General features: G+C 43.6%; 1 protein-coding gene across 2 annotated transcripts in view; it reads right to left on the reverse strand.

Annotated features, from left to right (window-relative positions):
- The window catches only part of frmd4a (FERM domain containing 4A), a 129,911-nt gene that overhangs the window by 86,390 nt on the left and 26,232 nt on the right, over positions 1-17,289 (reverse strand). The gene's annotated exons all lie outside the window — the stretch shown is intronic.

Raw genomic sequence — 17,289 nt, forward strand, 5'->3', positions numbered from 1 at the left:
CTCACGTGTCTGGCCAAATGACCTAAAATTGCTTTATTGACTCAATGTTAGGGCTGCACAATTAATCGAATATTAATCGTGATCACGATTTGGGCTTTCCCACAATTAAATGAACATGATCGTCTACGATATTGACCATGCATGCTCCGCTCATAGAAAGCTCTACTGCTAGATAGATAGATAGATAGATTTACCATGCTTTATAGATGTGACTCTTTTACCTGTCATCACCATTCATATCTATACAAACAATGTGTTTATGATTAAATTGATTACAAAAGCACCAAATTGTTTATTTAGCTTCTTCAGTTTGCTCTCAAAGTGCACCAGATTGATGCATTTAACTTTAAAATGTAACCTAAAAAAAATCAAGGGTGAATATTACTTTGTTTTTTAATATCACAATATATATATATATAAATATATATATATATATAGCATAAAAAATATATTTTAATATCAGTTTTTCCAACATCTTGCAGCCCTAATTTGTGCATTAGCAGGAATGTAGCACAGCATGGAAGTGAAAGCAGTGATCAGTTTAATTTACAAATAAAAAGATGATGCTAAACTCAATGAATAATCATGATGAATAATCGTGATTATCATTTTGGCCATAATCGTGCAGCCCTTCTCAATGTACTGTATGTCATACTGTGAGTTTATTGTCCTTCTGCTGCATTTTTCTCTGCCTATCACTCTGCCTGTAAGCATTATTATTATTAACATATCTTTATCTAATGTAGGACTGTTTCTGTCTCTCAGTATTTTTATCTTTTTGCTGTCAGTTTCCTGTTTTTTCATCTCTATTCACGTCTTTTTTTGTCAGCCTCGAGTGACGAAGGACAGCGAGTGCAGATGAAAGGGATTCTGCTAAGTCATTCTCTGCAGCACTGTTAGTAATCTGAATTTTGCTGTGTCACTCCGCACCCCAAATCTGTCATTCCACATTACAGTGAATGACTCTATTTGTGTGTCTCCGTTGGCGCAGGCGTGTGTGTGATTTCTAGAAAGGCCTGTGAGGGGAGAGGCAGGTGCACTCTACTATCTTATGTCACTCTTGCTGCAGTGAAAGTCACCTTGGATTTTAGTCAGACCCACTCATGCTAACCGGAGCAAACGTTCTGTGAAATATTTGAGTAGGAAATGAATAGAATATCTGATATGCAGGGGGATCAAAAAGGCATTCATAAAATAAACACACACACCTTCCACCTTTTCTAACTTGGTTAGCTCTGTCTTCCCTGTCCTACATACAAGCCTCTCACCATGGAGCGAGTGTGTGTCTGAGAGGCACTGAGCAGACAGAATGCGACAGAGGCATATTTTACAGGCTGGTTGTATGAAGGTGCTGGATTGAGTCACGCTCCTGCATTTTCTGCCCCAGTAAACTTAGCCCACTTTACCCAGTGCCGAGGAGGCTTCCCAGCCTACACCATGCACGGAAATAGACACAGATAGACGCACGCGTACCCACCAACGCCGTTAAGTGGGTACCAAAACATTGTTTCCCTGACACTGATTTAACAATTAGCACTCCGGTAAGCAGGCATGCCCGTCTGCCATCCAGTCTCCGCAACTTTTTATGAATTACTCTAGCGTGCAAACAGCACACTCACATCAAGTTAGGATCAAGACATGCACGTGAGCCCCCCATCCCCAAAGTCCACACACGATTAGGAATCTGATTTGTAGCAGCGCGAGCGTTAAATGTTTGATGATACGGCTACATATTTAATCTTTACAGGCCAGATCATGAGGGGGAAATGGGTTATACATGATCGTATTCCCAGGGGAGAGCACTGGGATACTGGGAAAAGGGGGAAACATGGGTTAACACAATTTAATGTGTGTCTGTGTGTGGTGTGTGTCTGGGGTTTTTCATAATGGGGACAGAGAAATTGTAATGGATACCTGTCCTATATGTTGATTATTCACTTTAGAATGGTTGTTTGCACAGATTTAGGGGTGCATCATCTCAACGTATCCTCATACGATGGTTCGTATGATATCTTTCATGCGTTTTCTTACGAATGTCCAGCAACACGTGTCAATTTCCACTCGGTACATGCAGATAGTCTTATTAAAATAAACTTCCGTCTTCACAGGAAACAACTTGGTTAGGTTTAGGCAACAAACCTACTTAGTTAGCTTTAGGAAGAGGTCATGGCTAGGGTTTGGGTGACTTAAGTATGGAAGTTACATGACAAATAAATCAATGCTGACTTCTGGTTTCATACGGGGTACGAACACCGGTTTCCTGGGTGAAAGCTTGGTGTTTTTTGACCCACCCACGACGGCGTTCGTTGCTCTTTATACTTCCTGATTCGGTCTATAAAATGTCAAATTATAGCTTAAAATGCTCATTACAGTTTCCCATGGTTCAAGGTGACATCATCAAATTGCTTGTTTTGTTCAATTATTAAGATATTTTATTTACAATGAAATAAAACAAGAAAAACAGCACATCCTCATGTCTGCGAAGCTGTAACTATAGACTGTATATAAGAAGTGGACGTAGTCACCGTGACGTCACCCATTGGTTTGTGGACTGCAGATCTGAAGCCTTGAGTTCAGCATTTTGTCCGTCGCCATCTTGCAACCAGAAGTGATACGAGAGGGTGGAGCTAAGTACAACTGAACGCTGATAAGACATTTAGGTGACAAAAATGTTGCAATTAACATTCATGAAGTAAAACCACTGTGAAAGTTCTACGACGAAAACACGGACCGGACAACGCCGTGGTATCATGCTCACATCATGCTGTATTGAATAAGACTGAAACTAGCGATTGAGACCATAAACTCATGTTTACAATGACAACTGAGGTAATAAATCAAGTGAGAAATAGGGTCATTTTATCACTTTTCAGACCCAGAGAGGTTGCCCACTGGCTGTAACTACTGTTGCAAAAAGGCTTGATGAAATGACAATTGACTGAATGGTCGACTAATGTTTTCGGCACTGAGGCTAACTACTGGAAACTAATAAACTAATGTAAGTTTTCCTGCACTCCTCACACTCCAGCCAAAGTGTTTTCATTCCTCAGACCTTTGCGTAAGACCCATTTGTCTACACGCAGGATGCAGCTGTGCTTATACCCCTCGTAAACCTCTCAGCCCCTCTGAACTATACAACTCTCCTTCTTTATAGACAATGAATCATTATGATCCCCTCAGGCATGCAAAACCACAAACTAACAAAGTATGCACACAAACAAATGCAAAGTACAAAGAGGATGCACCTGTGCACACCGTTCACACAAACACACACACACTCATACTTGCATTTCCTTGTTCTTCTAATGAGCCAATATGACCTACTCATTCTATAACCCACAACACACATGCATGCCGGCTTCTCCCAGGAGTGCAGTAACCCAAGCCAGACTGTGCCAGCTCCTCCTCTTGCTGCAGGCACGGGACTAAGCTGCTAGTTACTGTACAGATGGGCCCCACACCTCTGACAGACAGGTGCACCGCTGCTATGCCAACCAATGCCCAACGCTGGTCAAATGACTCAGGCAGATTGTCTTTGTTAATGTGCAGAGGAGGAGGAGGAGGAGGAGGAGGAGGAGGAAGAGGAGGAGGAGGAGGAGGAGGAGGAGGAGAGCCCTTGGGGTTCAGGGAAAGACAGGCGTAATTTGAGGAGATCATCTCCACCTCCTGGTATTCCTCCAGGCCATCCCTCTCATTATTGTGGAGGTAAAATGTAAAATCACAGCAATGCAGTTTGTGTCTGTGTGGTTTTACATAGAGTAGTTTAAAGTAGTGATGGTCAGCTACTACTCTGCATGTTTTAAAACATTTATTCCACATATCTCAAATGGATGGTATCCCAGAAGGAGCCAGTGAGGGAGTGGGCTGACAGAGGGGAACCAGACTGACCCCCCCTGAGGCTCTACAGCCTCCCCTGCTAGACGGACCAGTCACCTCCCACCCTTCTCTTGCCTTTGTCCTTGCTACACCTCCTCACCTCCACAGCAGTCAGGGAAAAAAAAAGATGTGCCGTGACAGGCGGGGCCGTGATCAGTCCCGGGTTTCACTCCGAGCCGAGGTCCTGTCCCTTGGTATTTACCACTTATTTACATTCAGCTCGCATCATCGCCATGGGAACAGGGGAGCAGCTGAAGCTACGAGAGACGGGAATAGGAGAGGGAGGCAGGAAAGAGCTGAAGATAGGGCACATGAAAAATTAAGGACTGGACTGGGGGGGGGAGGGGGAGGATTTATTGGGGTAATAGCCCCTCCAGTAGACAGCAGGGGTAATGGGACGGCCACTCGGTCACTGACAAAACTCATTATTAATCAGCCTTTAACATATGCTTCCCTCCTTCAGTCTCTTTGTCCCTCGTTGTCCTCCCCTTACTCCTTCTTGTCGTTTTCTCTCTCTTGATTTCACTTGCTTTCCCTGCTCTTTGTCTCTCGCCCGCTCATTGTCCCCCCCTCTTGGACAGCAGGAGGAGCAGGATGAGGTCATTAATTATACACATAACCCTTCCCTGGTCACCTCACACACACAAACACACACATACACTCTCCTCCTTCCCCACCTGGTCCCCTCCACCAGCCCTGAGAAAGCTGTGATGACGGATGAGAGAGGAACTGTGGAGTCGTCCAATAAAGCTCTGTGTTTACTGGGGCCAAACGGCCAACACACACACACACACACACACACACACACACACACACACAGCAGAGCGGCCGACCACTGCTCATTAGAGCTGAAGGTCTCCGCTTATTGGCTCCATACATCAGACAGGACATAGCGAGGAGGAAGGCCGGTTGCTTCTGACAGCAATCTTAAACAAAGTCAGGAGTTTTTCTTCACCAGCGCTGACCTTCTCAATGCTCACTCATCTTCCAACCTACATTTTGCTGAAGGAGTTTACAGGAAGAAGTACGGACACCACTTCAAACACGGGGCCAAGAGGGCCTGCTCTTCTTCAGTGGATGCAACTCAACTGGACCACCAAGTGCTCATGATTTAAGGAAGCCTTCGGCCAGGCAAGGGGAATCCCATCACACAGCGCGCTCTGGTGGTCAGAGTATGAAGCGCAGCACGCTGGTGAGAAGCTCTGGGTGTGGATGAGATAACAGAAGCGGCACATGAAAAGGGACTTTAGAGGGACTGAAACACATGTACAAGTCTTTAAAGAGGCCAAGACTTCCACTGAAGCCAAATAACACCCGGGTACATGTGCAGCGATACAGCAACAGCCTCATAAAATGGCATCATATTGAAAAAATCAGACATTAATAAACAGGAACAGCAGATCCAAGCTCACATAGAGACCAGACAGGATAGTTGCAACACACAGAATTGGATCAGTGCCTATGAGAAGCTTTTGTCTCACCAGAAACTAGATTTACAAAGGTGTTTTTCTGCACCACTATTTTGTATTCAAGACCATCATAAAAAAATAATTACCCAACATCCCACTGCACCCATCAGGACCTGCAGGACGACATTCCACGTGAGAATGGCGGCGTGCTAAATGAAAGGAGTCGGCTTCCTCTTTATGATCTACTGTATATCTATGGATTATTAAGCGTTTCCTTCCTTTTGTTAGAGCCATGCACAAGTGTCGACATGTCGCTTAAAATACGTCCTGTGTGGGAAAAACTAGTTTAAGTGTCTGATGTTGACAACTGTTTCAAGGATTGTATATGTGAGAGTTGTTCACACGTCAGGCATAGCTCCTTTCCTACGTTGTTGACATGCTCACCGAATACACACCGGACAGATCCCTTAGATTTGATTTGATCAGCAAGAAATATATTCACTTTTCCAGAATCCCAACGTGCGATCGATGCAATGCATGCCATTGTTGTAGTATGAGTTAAATGTGTTGACATGCATGACTGAAACTCCAACAAATCAAACAGGAAGCGTAGGTTGGATCCAGTCATTTCCCAAGCTGTATTCTTAAAATCAGGTATGCCAGACAACTTGCAAAAGTGCGTGTACAAACAGAGAGTACACAGCAAATAACAACAGCTGTTGCTGAAAACCAGACACATCCACATACAAACACCTCTAGACACGTATTAATGGCCTTAGCCGCAATGGCAGATGCTCACATCTGTTCAGAGTAAAACAAACACATGTACATGCACACATGCAAACACACACACAGGGGTGAGTTATAAATCTGACACACGTCACATTTAATTGTTCTAACAAGCGGTAATGAGAGCATCGGGGGTCAGCGAGACACTTAGGATGATGTAAGTATTCCTTGGAGGGCGGATGAGCATCAATCTGGCAACCTTGATTTCATATTTGGGTTTAATTCAGCGTAATGGCAGCTGTCCACACATGGGAGAAGGGTGGTAATGGAATACCTGGCAACCGCTGCAGAGAAACAGATCTGGCAGGAAGGGTCCAATAAAACACAAAGTTGCGGCTGTCCCGAATACCATGTTTTGGGCTTTGAAGCTTTGATGAGAAATATTCGAAGGTATTTGAAGCTTTGGGACAGTGACGCTGCCGCACTACACGCAGCATTACACACAACAAACAGATATCCATCTGAGAAAAACAAATAATAATTAATGTTGAATATGAATAATGTTGTGGGATTATTCTTTTTTCCTGACATATTTCATGATTTGTACATTATTATTACATACTTGTATGTAAAAAAAACAAAAAACAGGAGGTCGATTACCATGGCAACGGTTGAAGCTTCAAAGCTTCAAAGCATTTGGGTCAGCCCTACATAAAGTGCACTCACAAATCAATGGTTTGATTCCACACACCAGTTGAAGTATACTTAGTTAAATGGCCCCCCATTATGTGTACCCAAACACGCACACACACTTTTTGCAAGCAATCCCTCAGTATGGTCCTATTTCAGCAAGACATATTTATTAAAAGCATGTTCTCGCTGCTGTTATTTCACTCTGAGAGGCACCAATAAGATCACTAAAGCCAGATGGGATTGGTAAACTGCTTTTGGTGTCAAGTACTACAGCTTCTGAAAATCAAGTGCCTTATCCATCTATCCATCCATCCAGCTCTGAACCTGCTGGCTCCAGCCTTATTGCTGGGAGGCAGACATCAATAAGGCTGTCTAGTGGCAGCATACTGTACGGGTGCATACGTCTAGAGCTGTGCATGTGGATGTTATGGAGCATGCAAATCGACCAGTGTGCATGCATGTGTTTGTGGATGTGCCCTGTTTGTGTGTACATCTGTATATGTATGCACGAGGGAACGCGTTCAATGTCTTTGTCTCCTTGAGCAGTCGCGTATGTAAATCATGAATTAGACATTAGCGCGCTGGAGCGTAAAAAGTGCAAATCTGTGCATGCTGTGTGCACTTTAAACTGAAATGACTAAAGAATGAAAAAAAGGAGGACGGATGCTATTCTACTGAACAAGAAAGAAAAGAAAATTGTAGTATAAGAGCTGTAAAATGGTCTGTCACGAAATGTTCCATCACTTTGTCTTCTATTATCCTCAAGAACTGAATAAATATTCTACTACTAATACTGCTTTTATGCTCCCTGAGAGAGCCTCTGTTTGAAACAAAAATAGCAGCATTAGTATTTTTGGCTGGACCGCAGAGGGCCTGACTGACAGTGATGAAGTTACGCGATTGGTCGGCCGAGTGTTGGAGTTTCCTCATTGGCCGTTTGTTTTTCAAAATGAAAAAAAGGCGGGAACAGTCTCTTATGCAAATAAACCCATCCAGCGCGACGCGTCCGGCTCACGAAACTTGCACCAAGCTGTGAAATTAGCCGATCTAGTTCTAAAATGAAACGAGATTCGGCAGTAGCATAGCCTATTTCTCGCTTAAATTGTTTTCAGAAGTAGATTTTGGTGGATTGTTTAGACGGAATAACAGAAAGTTTACGAACAGGCCGCCGTGTTGTTTCCTGGGACCAATCAGGTGCATTCAACGATAAGGTACGTCGCTGCTTGAGTGGAGCAGTGCGTCCCCTAGTGTCCTCGACGGACCTGGTGGACATGTACCACTGACTATTTGTGTAACAATTTAGCCACAAAATCCCAGACTGACCATACACGGTCCAGCCATATCCTCCGTTTTGACCGAGTCTTGTTTCTTTTCTTTTGTGTTTGTTCTCTTTTGTCCCTCTGCGCTGCACTTTTTGTTGCTAATAACTCCCTGTGTTGTCCTGGGGAGGGTGCAGACCTCCGATACACGCCGGTCTTTTCATCTGCCACTTAGGAGCTTCACCAGGAGGCAGGCAACACATGGAGGTTCCATGTGATCACCGACTAAATGGGCATCCCAGCCAACCAGCAGTAGCTATCAGTGCAGTTACAAAGAGATGATCCTTTGTGGCTTGCTATCTGTTATACTTTGCCAATTACGCTCAAAAGGGCCAGAAACACAGCAGCCAGGGATTGAACCTGAGTCCCTGCAGTGGTGGGGGAGTGATTTTCCTCGGCACTCCCCGGCACTTCAGGCTGCATTTGTATTTGTAATAGAGCCAGTATCCCTCAGTGCATGTGAATAGGTCAGAGCTGGACCAGAACTGCTGCAGGAGACCAACTGTGAGCATTAAATGTTGTTTTATGGTGTGTTTTTCTGTTGATATGGATGTATTTAACTGTCTATCCTCTCTCATTTCTACAACAACACACCTCTCTCCCCTCAGGACAGTGTTGACACCGCTCCAGCTCTCTGTCAGCCAATCATATTTCAGGAGCACTGCTAGTGACCGCTGCAAGTTTCCTCTCTGCTCATGTAAAGAGGTCAAAGTTCAGAGCCCAGGGGAGGATGTATAGAGAGAGGTGGAGGTATAGGGTGGAGAAACGGGCTAGAAATGGTGGGTCTCTGTCGGGGTTGAGGTGAAAATGGCGCAATAAAGAGTGGAGGAAACGCTCTAAGTGCATGTGACTGGAGAAGATAAGAGAATAATAGGGTGAGGGGGGGAGAAAGACGACACTCCTATTTCCTGTGTGAGTGTTTGTGTATGCGTAAAATTGTCTGTGCTATGTAGATCTCCTGATAGGGTGATGTATGATACCTGTTCAATGCAGGGTCACCCTTTGTCGCAGGGGTGACACTACCAATCCTCTGCTCGTTCATCAAAGGTGTGTGTGTATGTGTGTGTGTGTGTGTGTGTGCGCACGCTGGCGATTACATACCAATATAGGAAAGTGTAATTGCCATTCGGATTCTCCGAGGGCTAAAAGCAGCCCAGGGAAAGCTCTCTCTTGGGACTATCCATTCTATGCAATTACACAGATAGTAGAGTCAATATACATAATAGGACTGCTAGAGGCTCTTTAATCTAAAGTGCATGGTTTTAACACTGACACACAAACACAAGTGCATTTAATTGAAGCGTGGTGTTACAGTGAATTTCTCATTACGATACTTCTGTGTCTCGCTGCGTCTTCTAACTATCTTCATGGACACTCGACTAATTTTCCCTCCCATCTTTCAATTGCCTTTCTTGGAAATCATTTTAAAAAAAAACGCCTGTCGACTGATGGCAGCCAATGAAGTGGAAAATCTGCACCCCCCGTGTTTCCATGACAACACCTAACATTAAGTGCATCACTGGTTTGCTCCTCTGGTTGCTCAATTGCGCTCTGATTGATCTCATCGTCCGCGCCTCTTCAAGGGGACAAGAGAACATTTGACATGCTTGACACAGCAGGGCACGCTCACACGCAGACACACACACACATGATCAGAGATGGCGTACGGCCGACATGCAGTGCCACATCTTCAAATGGGGAAAAGAGAGGATAAGCTTCAAACAGTGGACTGTGGGAGGATCTCTGTCTCTCTACATGGCATCCCACTGATCTCATCTTACACGGTAAAGCAACAGTTCTGCCTCTCTTTATCTTTATCTGCCTCCCTGTGTGCCATGAATGCACAGATTTATGTCCCAATGGACGTGTAAGTCTGATGTTGGGATTAACATTCCCCCTGTACTCTTAACACTGTATGAAAAGGTCAGGAGCTAATAAAGCTATTAAAGAGTATTTGCTATAATTAGCTTTATAATAGTCTGGCCGCTTAGCAACATGAGCTCAGGCACATCAAAAAAGTTTGAGCAAAGCTGTGAGATTATGTTAAGGTTTGTTTTCATCATTTGCTACAGAATTTGTTTACTCCAAACCGCCGCTCACACATACAAACACGCACACACCTTGTCTATCCATCCATTATCTGTAACCAGTTATCCTATTCAGGGTCGCGGGGGGAGCTGGAGCCGATCCCAGCTGACATTGGGCGAAGGCGGGGTACACCCTGGACAGGTCGCCAGGGCTGACACATTGAGACAGACAACCATTCACACCTATGTATGTGATAAATGTAATGTACTTGATTTCGGACCCCAGGAAGACTAGCTGGTGCCATTGGTATCAGCTAATGGGGATACTTTTTTAAAATAAATAATTAAATAAATAAATAACTTAACACTAACTCGGTTTGGTTTTGTCAGTCTGTTTTTTTTTATTTTGTTTTTATTATTATTGTTATTATTATTATTATTATTATTATTATTATTATTATTATTATTGTTATTATTATTATTATTATTATTATTATTATTATTATTATTATTAAACCATCATGCACACATACAAACACGCGCACACCTTGTCTATCATTGTTTTTTTTGTTTTATATTTATTTATTATTATTATTAATATTATTATTATTATTATTATTAGGGGATTATCTCATTCAATTATCAAAAAAACAAATAATCAATGCATCCCTATTTCCCCTATATCCTAGTTTTTAGATACATAATATCTGGAAAAAGTATGATTTCTTCCCAAATGGGACAGGTGGGTTACATTTATTTTTACTTTGAATTAAATCACCGTACATACTGACTAAATATGCATCAGAAAATCTATTGTTGCACTGTCCCTAAAAGAGACGACCCTGACGGTGCACTTGGTAGACTAAGATGACAGCTGGGAGACGGGGCTGTACATTGTGTCTGTGTGTGTGTCTGTGTGTGTGTGTGCATGTGTCTCAAGTGGTTCCAGGCTCCAGACATCCCCCCTTTGCTGCTTACTTTGGCCTTTAAATGCTGCCAGCCAACCTGCTGTGTATTGAATGTGTGTATGTGTGTGTGTGTCTCAGAGTGGGTTGCCAAAGGCAGCCCCACCTTGTGCTTCAAATCCAAACCCCACCAGTCCTGCCTTTCTCTCCTAATTATTTTCATCCGAGCGGCGAGGTGGTCGGCTTCAGGGACGTGGGTCTGGTCACTTCCCTGTTGGCTGCTTCGTCCTCTCCTCCGTGCCACCCTGACCTTAACTGTCCTGACAGCCGTCTGCCCGCTAATGAACCAGGTGGATGGATGGATGGATGGATAGATAGATGGAGGGGGGGGAAAGGAAGGGGCATGGGGAGGGAGGTGGAGAGACATGTGGTACCCAGGGCTTGTAGGGATTTTGGGGGGAGGGAGAATGAGTCAGTCTGATGTCAAGTGGAGTGTTTGTGATGGTTTGTATGTGATACAGTGGAGCTAAAGCATCAACACAGAAGAGGGGAAGGTGAGAAGTGTAATGGCACGCTCCCACATGGGCGTTTTTGGACGTGAGGGATCGACTCTCTTCCCAGCATTGGACGCTTGATGGGCTGCTACTAGGCACTTGGACAAACGCTTTCACACATGGGCTGCTGCTCCCAGCTTTCAAAACAGAACCAACATGGCGGCTCGTTTGGAAAACTTCTTTTTCATCCATCATTATCTGTAACCGCTTATCCTATTCATGGTCTCTGATCCCAGCTGATCCCACATTTGGCGAAAACAGGAGACAGACAACCATTCACGCTCACATTCACACCTACAGGCAATTTAGAGTCAACAATTAACTGCATGTTTTTGGACAGTTGGAGGAAAACCGGAGAACCCGGAGATAACCTACTCTAACACGGGGAGAACATACAAATTCCACACAAGCCGGGTTTGAACCTGCGACCCTCCTGCTCTGAGGCAACAGTGCTAACCACTGCACCAGTAAATGCTGCTATAGTTTAAAGTTACGGCAGAATAAGCCAACTTCCTTTTTGTATACTGTATTCGTTTGTGTAGGAGCTGGAGCGGGCAGTAGATTTAACATGGAGGTTCTGTTTCCCTATGTGTTTATCAGAATAAGCAGAGGCCAACGGCGTCTTTACTATCTAACCAACACAACGCAGAAGCATGGAAAGGACGGATCCTGTGGAGATGTACCATAAGTGTTGGTGTGTATGGCCATTCCTTAATGGAATAAATATGTGTTTGTGGGTGAGTGAGGGTGCATGTATGTCCAAGCCATTGGCCATTTCGGTAATGGCTCCATCTGTCATTGGCAGCTGGACACACACACACACACACACACACACACATGCATGTTGTTCACACACATGACCTGAAGAGGAAAGAGGCTGGAGACGAGAGAGGCGGTGACACTGTGCCGAAAAAAAAGAGAGCGAGCTAGCAGACAGGAGTGAGAGAGTGATGGTGTAAAGGAGAGAGGAAGAGCAGAGGAGTCTCTCTGATTAGACTGATGGAGCATTGACGGGGTTAATCTCTTGATAACTACTCCCTATTGATCCACTAACACACAGGAGAGCGATACACACACTAACTGATTTGGGGTAGATGTGCCGTACACCAGCACACGTCCTCCAGAGGAAGGAGCTCCTTGTTCTACTGACCTATATGCATATATTTATTACGTACCGCTGGGGATACCAACAGGGAACTTGATCTTTCACTTTTAGATCTGTGTGAGTGAGTCTTCGTGTTCATATATCTGAATCTGTACTTTCTCTCTCATCTTTGCCTCGGTAGGATAAGAAGCGGATAGTGCGCACGGTTAAGCAGAGAAGAGATGTGGAAATCGTGTGCAATAATGTCTATGTGAATCAGTAATGTCCTGACTGCAATACCGAACTATAACGTCCCATTAAAAAGACATAAAGAGAGGCGGTACAATAATGAAGAAGTTTATGGATGCTGAAGATAACAAATTGGCAACTTCTTTCAGATTCCCTCAGGATGACTTTGCTCACTAATATTCTGAAGGCTCTCTGTGTGTGTTGTGTTGACCTGCTTTTCTGTTGTATGTAACTACACAACGCAGACGCACAGCTCACTGATGCTTATTTTATTTCATTTTTCTGCTTCACTGCCCATTACTGTCATCCTAAATAAAGAACTAGGGAGGAAGAGTGATACAGAGAGCGAGGGAATACAATAGAAAAAGTGCTGGAGTGTGGTAGAGGAAAGGGAGCTTAGAGGAGATATGAATACAACTCTTCTAAAGTCCACCAGATAGCCTACACAGCCATCTCAGCACAATTTTCCCATTTTAGTGAGCTGGGGATTAGGAGTAGTGCAGCGTTTACAGGCTATTGCTATTCTCTGTCTGCTATCTTAGGGTTGAGGTCACCTTTTGTGTATCCCTGAAGCAAGACCTGGAGGCATACTGCCCTACAAAGACAAGATTTCTTTCTTCTCCTTTTTTTGTCTTTTGACATGTGAAATATACTGAATAGAGAGGTGAAGTCTCGCCCCTTCCGGTGGTCAACGGAGAGAGACAAATACATTTTTGATACCATTTGAATTGCGCCATGAATCACACATATGTTTGTCAATTTAGAAGATCATTTAAATATATGTCACATATGTCACCAACACTAGCCAGCTAGCTAACACATGTAACGATTTCTTGCCTGATGTGTTTCATCCAGCGACTCCTGGTGTTTTTATCACGCATGTATTAAGAGAATTGGATGCAGCGTTGAAGGCGGGGCCCCGATCATTCCTATGAGAGTTGCTCAGTGGCGCATGAAGCCAAAATGGCTCAACTTCCAAGTGGAAAAGTACTCGGATCTTACGGCCATCTTCCGCATCCATTGGGCCCATAAAGCAGGTACAGTAGCTACGATGCTCGGTCACATGGCTCGGTAACGGGGTCAAAGCCGTCACGCTGTCTCGCTCCAGCCTCCGTCTGGGTCTCATTCACATGAATGGAGGAAGGGAAATAACTCTGCTATTAGTGCATTTTACAACTTTTAGGACCTAATGATTTAAGTAAGGACTATTCAAGTGTTCATAGTGGGAAGTTGATTAACCTCCAAAAAATATATATCCGCTGAGTTACAGACGTCTCTTTCCCAATGTAACTCTATGGGAAAAAGCATTTTTGGGCCCAATGGCATCACGTGATGTACACAGAAGTTGTAGTACCGCCGTTTGGCCACTATGAAAATTGGTATCAACAACCGGCACTCTTCCTGAGGGCTTGGTTGTTATCAGCCGGGAAGCAAAAGAACGAACGAGACACGTTGCTCATGTGAGTACAACTCGGTACGAAACACACAGGCATCATAGCTTCAGCGAGATAGACGTCACTTACGCCACTTTTGGGTGTGCAGTCTTTCTTATAACGTATTTTTACAGTCTTATAATTCAACAGTTTTACAACAAACTGCGACTCTCTTGACTTGCAAAGTTATGTTTTAAATGAACAAACATTGTGTGATTCATGGCGCAATTCAAACGGGATCAAAAAAATATTTATCTTTCGTCGTTAACTAATGAATTTGGCTCTCTATAGGGTTTTAGTTTCGTATGAGTGAAAAATCACAACCATAAAAGCTATTAATGTGGTACTGTCTAACACCACTTTTGTATCAAGGCAGAGGATAAACTTTGAAGTAATTTCTCTCAGATTTACTACAGTACAGATGCTGTTGTGCTCGTTGGCTGTGAGTATTCGCTGCTCCACTGCCACTGAGAAACACACCGACATCGCTCCGCTCCTACTTTGTTCCCCTCTTTGCTTTTCTCTTATCTGCGGCAGTTTACAAGTAAACTGAAAGATACAGGACGAAAAACTCACAAATCGCAGTCGCTGTTTTTCACTAGACTCCTCCTTTTTATCTCTGAGGGTGAGAAAAAGGCCCATTAAAAGTGAGATTATGCAGTGTAAACTTTGAAGAGACTCCTGCACCGGCTCATTAGGTTGTGATTCATTCACATAAATCTACTAAAGTGACTTTGATGCCAAAACTGAGACCGACTGTGAGGGATGTGAAGCTCAATGTGGCTGATGAAGATAAATGCAAAAAGTCATTTAGTCACTGAAAGCGATTCCCACAGCTCTTGGGCGAATCTGGCCAGGGTGGCAGACAGCACAGATATAGCAGGCTTGATTCCACGCCATAACTTTGAAGCCAAGTCTATCTCCAAACAGCCCGCTAACACTCCTCTTTGGATTAGATCATGGGCCGATCTGCAAATACCAATTACAGCGCTCGCGTTAACTGCCAAAGACGCGGCGAGGGGCCGACAGACAGACAGACAGACAGACAGACAGGCAGGCCGGCAGGCAGGCAGGTGGGCGCACAAACAGGACGGAGAGGCGAGAAAGAGACACTCTTGGCTTAAAATGCAAAGGGAGTGTGTGGCTCATCCTCCACAGGGGAAAAGAGAAAATGGGAGTCAAATCTACAATGAAATGAGGAGAAGAAGAAGGGCGAGTTGTAAAGGTGAGGGAGGAGAGGTGAGCAGACGGGGGTACTCGTGTGTGACAACACCATCAGGTCATCCCGGTGGCTTAACTCTTTCAGCACCATCACATCTCCTCGAGGCTTGTGTGGGGGGAGTCACTATTGAGCTATATGTTAGAATATGATTAAACCAACTATTAAAATATACATTAAATAAATGTCCACATGTATAGTTGGTGGAGGGTGCATCAAGGATTTATTTTTGCTTGTATTGGTTTGTACCAGTGGTGATAAAACACGGAGGGGGAAGGGAGGGAGGGATGTATAAGAGAGAGAGCCAGGTGGCTAAATCATCTCTGTCCTCTTGGGAGAGAAGCAGCCTGAAGGGGAGGAAGGCATTACTAAAGAATACACTAAGAATATTTTATTTTAGGGTGCAAAGATGAGTCAAATTGGGGATATATTTCACAACGTTGGAGCAATGTTTGGTTGTGGTTGTAGGGATGTAAGAAAATATCGGAAATATTGAGATATGCTTTGTGATACTGTATCGATTCTCACAAACACTTTTAATCAATAGTTTACATGCAAAGACGAACTCAGTCAATACTTTGTTTAATTTGCAAAGAGCTGCGCCCTCTCAAAATAGTGCTATGATGTTGGATGTTACAGGGACTGTGATAAATGCAAATGCACTGGTCTGATTGCATAAAAAAGTACATTTTTTAATGCTTTTTTTAACTCTGATTTTATGCATATGTGGCATGTTCTTTAAATATCCCAATATATCGCAATATATTGAATCGTAACCCCAGTATCGTGATATGCATCGTATCGCCAGATCCTTGCCAAAACACAGCCCTATGTGGTTGTATCTGCAAGAATCAGTAACAAAAAATCACTCTCCTCTCCTTTCCAAAATGCAATCATGTCTTTATAAATATTAATAACATTATCACAGCTTCAATATTACAGAGCGCTCTCCCTCTCTCACACTAACTCTCACTGTAATATATCTCAAACATGAAACCCCAGCCGTAACAAACAGGTTTTCATCTCAAATTCTCAACTGTGGGAGGGAGACACCTCTCTGGGTTCATTACTGTCCACACAATGGTGCTGGATGTCACATGCAGGCACATGGGTAGAGACAAATAACCAAGTGTGTTCTGACAGTAGCACAGGCACACACACACACATCATGTTCTTCTTTCATTAGCTTTCTCTGTATGGCACAGGCACAGACATTCACTGTCAGACAGATGCTACACCGACCTAAAAGCTCCTGTGTTAGACAGATATCGAACACAGAAGGTCATGTATATAGGGGTGTAAGAAAATATCGATACACATGAGTATCGCGATATTATGTTCGATTCTCCAAAGCACTGTATCAATTTTGAATTAACTTCTTAAAAAGGAGGTTGTAGTGGGCTCAGTTGTAAAGATAACTCAGGAATCCGTCGGTGCCAACCATGTCATAACTTGTCACAAAGGAGGCTTAATAATGCTCCAAAGATATTCTAAATTTTGGCAAGGAAAAACTGTCATGGCCATTTCCAAAGGGATCCCTTGACCTCTGACCTCCAGATATGTGAATGAAAATAGGTTCTATGGGTACCCACGAGTCTCCCCTTTGCAGACATGCCCACTTTATGATAATCATATGCAGTTTTGGGCAAAAACCATGCAGTTTTTTTTGCATGCAGTAAAAATGTGTTTTATTTGCCTATTCTAAAATGGTGTATTTCTGGTGTGTTCGCTTTGCTTGCACAGTATCGTAATATATCGCAACACATTGAATCATTACCCCAGGATCATGATA

Source organism: Sebastes umbrosus, chromosome 4 (assembly GCF_015220745.1).
Source record: "Sebastes umbrosus isolate fSebUmb1 chromosome 4, fSebUmb1.pri, whole genome shotgun sequence".
Lineage (NCBI taxonomy): Eukaryota > Metazoa > Chordata > Actinopteri > Perciformes > Sebastidae > Sebastes > Sebastes umbrosus.